General features: G+C 45.1%; 1 pseudogene; it reads left to right on the top strand.

The window, feature by feature from the left end:
- The first annotated feature begins 859 nt into the window (after positions 1–859).
- LOC105537838 overlaps positions 860–5167 on the top strand; it is an 11688-nt pseudogene continuing 7380 nt past the window's right edge.

Genomic DNA, 5167 nt, shown 5'->3' with positions numbered 1-5167 from the left:
GAGGCATGAGAATCGCTTGAACATGGGAGGCGGAGGTTGCAGTGAGCCAAGATCGTACCAATACACTCCAGCCTGGGCAACAAAGTGAGGTTCCATCTCAAAAAAAAACCAGGTCCAGGGCAGAAGCAGCTTTCCATAAGACACACCCACCAGTGTGCCATGTCACTTTACCATTGCCTTGGCAACACCCAGATATTAACACCCCTTTCCATGGCAATAACTTGATGGCCTGAAAATTACTACCTCATCCTAGAAATTTCTATATAACCACCCCTTAATTTGCATATAATTAAAAGTGGCTGTAAATATGAGTGCAGCTCTGCCTCTGAGCTGTGACTTTGGGCACACTACCCCTGAGTAGCCCTGCTCTACGAGGAGCAGTACCTCTGCTGCTCTGTGCACTGCTGCTTGCTGGCTACCACCACCAGCTTGCCCTGGAATTCTTTCTTGGGTGAAGCCAAGAACCCACCTGGGCTAAGCCCCAGTTTAAGGTTTGCCTGACTGTCCTGCATCAGTCCTAGCTGTCCTTCAAGGCCTACCTCAAATCCCCTCTTTCAGGAAACTTTCTCATGGGTTTCATCCCAGCCCACACCCCTGGCTGCAAATGGCCTTAAAAATCTGAACAACATTTGAAAATTCTGAGTAATGGGCAACCAGGCACTCTGACTTACGAGGCCTGGCCAGCTCTTCTTCATCATGAGGCCCCCTACCTGTGCCTTCCTGCCTAATTCCAGCAGCAGCCTTCACTTCAGTCCTCACTGAACCTGCAGACAGACCACTCCCAGAGGCAGGGACAGATGCCATCTCCCACCTCTGTGAGCCTCAACTAACAACTCCTGGTTGGCCCTTCTCTTCTGTAATGATTGACACCAAGAATGTCCACTACCTTGTGGCTGTGATTTCATCTGGTAATATCAATTTTTTTTTTTTTTTTTTGAGACAGAGTCTTACTCTGTCACCCAGGCTGGAGTGCAGTGGCGTGATCTCAGCTCACTGCAGCCTCCACCTCCCAGGTTCAAGCAATTCTTCTACCTCAGCCTCCCAAGTACCTGGGATTACAGATGCATACCACCATGACCGGCTAATTTATGTATTTTTAGTAGAGATGGGGTTTTGGCATGTTGGTCAGGCTGGTCTCAAACTCCTGGCCTCATGTGATCTGCCCGCATCAGCCTCCCAAAGTGCTGGGATTATAGGCGTGGGGCACTGCGCCCAGCCTGAGAGGTAAATTTTTTGAAAGGTAAGCTTTAGTGGAACAATCCTGAAGAACAACACAAGAGGAATAGCAGGTTACCAGTAAGATGTCAGCCAATTTGTTCCAGCCACTTTTGAATCCATGTCCTATAATCTAAAATTTAGTTCTCTTTCCCTAAGCTGAGCGCTTTCTATCATGTCAGTATCTATGTTATGAAGAAAAGGAGACTTAGGTGAGATGTATGTATTTATCACAACTGCTGCATCAATTGCCTAGGACTTCAACAGCTTCATGGAAGTCTGGGAAATGTTCATGCATAGGGTTATTGCCTTAGCTGACTGAAAATTGCCCCATACAGTGGTACATACCAACCCTTAGTGAGGCCTTTTAAAAAACAAACAGGTTGAAAAATGGGTTAAAGTAAGCAAATACAGCATCTGTCTTTAGAGCTATCAACTCAGGAATTCTCTCAATTATGAAATCTTGCAGAGAAGTTATTTTTCTTTCTCAAAATCCAGATAATGACAATATTCCTTACTCCAGATCAGGCATTTTTTCATCATCACTGTCTTGTGAATGATCGTCTGCTCCATCTGCTAAATCTACATCTTCTTCACCACCCATATTGTTCATCATCTCAGAGAAATGATCAAAATCAGACATGGCTTCATCTGAATCATCTTCCCAGTCTTTCCAATGATTGGAGTCCACACTCAGCCAGTTAAGCTTTGCCCTTTGTTTTGTTAACCTTGGCCAAGACTGGCCACATTTTCCTTTTTGTAAACAAATAAAATTGATCTGTCCATTCTTTTATGCTTGAAGTCATTTGGATCAATACAGTGAAAAATATCGATTTCAAATAAATGCTTAAAATGGTCACTTCCAAGAAGTGGCTGTATGAGGGCTTCTGCACGGCTAGCAGAGCAGCGGTCCCAACCACAGTGCATGCCCTGAGCTCTCCGCCTCCCCTACCTGCCCGTGAGGTGACAGCAGTGCCACAAGCAGCCCACAGCAGGGTGGAACACCCATATCGACAACCTCGTGGTGGAAGGGACCTGTAGGACACAGCCATCGTGGGCTACAAGGACTTGCCTTCCATCCAGGCCACCATCCCTGGGAAAACCTTTGTCAACATCTGGCCAGCTGAGGCTGATGTCCTGATTGGCAAAGACTGGTCAAGTTTTTTTGCAAATGGAGTGACACTTGGGGGCCAGAAATGTTCTGTGATCTGAAACCCACTGCTGCAGGATGGAGAACTGACCCATCTTTGTACCAAGAGCAGCGATGGAGCTCCCACCTTCAATGTCACTGTTACCATGACTGTCAGGACGCTAGAGTTGCGGGCAGTCAGGGACCCCGAACGGAGGGACTGGCTGGAGCCATGGCAGAGGAACATAAATTGTCAATATTTCATTTTAATATGGACATTTATCAGTTCCCAAATAATACTTTTATAATTTCTTATGCCTGTCTTTATTTAATCTCTTAATCCTGTTATCTTCATAAGCTGAGGATGTATGTCACCTCAGGACCACTGTGATAATTGTGTTAACTGTACAAATTGATTGTAAAACATGTGTTTGAACAATATGAAGTCAGTGCACCTTGAAAAAGAACAGAATAATAGTGATTTTTAGGGAAAAAGGAAAGACAACCATAAGGTCTGACTGCCTGTGGGGTCGGGCAAAAGAGCCATATTTTCCTTCTTGCAGAGAGCCTATAAACAGATGTGCGAGTAGGGAAGATATCGCTAAATTCTTTTCCCAGCAAGGAATATTAATATTAATATTAATGCCCTGGGAAACTAATGCTTTCCTGGGGGAAGATCTATAAATGGCCGCTCTGGGAATGTCTGTCTTGTGCGGTTGAGATAAGGACTGAGATACGCCCTGGTCTCCTGCAGTACCCTCAGGCTTACTAGGGTGGGGAAAAACTCCACTCTGGTAAATTTGTAGTCAGACCAGTTCTCTGCTCTCATACCCTGTTTTCTGTTGTTTAAGATGTTTATCAAGACAATACGTGCACCGCTGAACATAGACCCTTATCTGTAGTTCTGCTTTTGCCTTTCTCCTTGTGATCTTTGTGGGACCCTTATCAGTAGTTCTGCTTTTGCCCTTTGTCCTGTTCTCTCAGAGGCATGTGATCTTTGTTAGACCCTTATTAGTAGTTCTGCTTTTTGCCCTTTGAAGCATGTGATCTTTGCACCTACTCCCTGTTCTTGCACCCTCTCCCCTTTTTGAAACCCTTAATAAAAACTTGCTGGTTTGAGGCTCAGGCGGGCATCATGGTCCTACCAATATGTGATGCCACCCCCGGCAGCCCAGCTATAATATTCGTCCCTTTATACTGTCTCTCTTTATTTCTCAGCCGGCCGACACTTATGGAAAATATAACGTATGTTGAAATATTGGGGGTGGGTTCCCCCAATATCTGGTGTGCCAATGTGGTTTTCTTTTTCCTAAGTGCATGTGGGAACCCGATTCCCTTTCATAGGTGCAGAGAAACGTTCATCGATCCAGTCCACAGAAACGCTTGTTTGGCCCCCTGATGATTGGTGAGTTGTCTGTGTATTGTCCAGGGTAACTATGGGTCACACACAGTCTAAACATTATGCTTATCTCTGCTACATTAAACTCCTGTTAAAACCGGGGCAGGGGGAGTTCAGGTACCCATGGAAAACATGGGCACCCTATTCAGGGTGGTGGAAGAACACTGTCCTTGGTTTTCCGAAAAGGGAATGTTAGATATGGAATTATGGGATCGTGTTGGTGCAAAATTCTGGGAACTGGTCCCGACAGGAAATTATGTTCCCACCACTGTTTGGGGTGACTGGGCCTTGGTATGTGCCATCCTAATGTAATACCAATCCCATGACCCCCTGCAGTTACCACAGTTTTCTGAATCTGGAGACCTTCCACCTTTTCCTCAGCTTTCCTCTCCCGCTTGGCCTTCACTATCTGCTCAGCCTCTCTCTCCCTTCGTCTGCTCCTCCCCACCTGAGGATATCGAAGATTCAATATCTAACTCTGGTGACTTTGGCTTAACGTCACCCCCTGATGATCTTATTTCTTTTTAGCTTCGTAAGCTGAGGATGTTTGTCACCTCAGGACCACTGTGATAATTGTGTTAACTGTACAAATTGATTATAAAATATAGGTGTTTGAACAATATGAAATCGGTGCACCTTGAAAAAGAACAGAATAATAGCAATTTTTAGGGAACACGGGAAGACAAACATAAGGTCTGACTGCCTGTGGGATCGGGCAAAAAGAAGCATATTTTCCTTCTTGCAGAAAGGCTATAAATGGACGTGCAAGTAGGGAAGATATCACTAAATTCTTTTCATAGCAAGGAATATTAATATTAATATCCTGGGAAAGGAATGCGTTCCTGGGGGGAGGTCTATAAACAGCCGCTCTGGGAATGTCTGCCTTGTGCAATTGAGATAAGGACTGAGATACGCCTGGTCTCAGTTTGAGATACGCCTGAGGGTACTCCCTCAGGCTTACTAGGGTGGGGAAAAACTGCACCCTGGTAAATTTGTGGTCAGATTGGTTCTCTGCTCTCAAACCCTGTTTTCTGGTGTTTAAGATGTTTATCAAGACAATACGTGCACCGCTGAATGTAGACCCTTATCTGTAGTTCTGCTTTTGCCCTTTGCCTTATGATCTTTGTTGGACCCTTATCAGTAGTTCTTTTGCCCTTTGTTTTGTTCCCTCAGAAGCATGTGATCTTTGTTAGACCCTTATTAGTAGTTCTACTTTTTGCCCTTTGAAGCATGTGATCTTTGTACCTACTCCCTGTTCTTACACCCCCTCCCCTTTTTGAAATCCTTAATAGGCTTGGCGTGGTGGCTCATGCCTGTAATCCCAGCACTTTGGGAGGCCGAGGTGGGTAGATCACGAGTTCAGGAGATCAAGACCATCCTGGCTAACACAGTGAAACCCCGTTTCTACTAATAATACAAAAAAA

Source organism: Mandrillus leucophaeus, unplaced genomic scaffold (genome assembly GCF_000951045.1).
Source record: "Mandrillus leucophaeus isolate KB7577 unplaced genomic scaffold, Mleu.le_1.0 Scaffold18, whole genome shotgun sequence".
Lineage (NCBI taxonomy): Eukaryota > Metazoa > Chordata > Mammalia > Primates > Cercopithecidae > Mandrillus > Mandrillus leucophaeus.
Note: the sequence above shows the minus strand (reverse complement) of the source record. Positions and strands in the feature narration are given on the sequence as shown.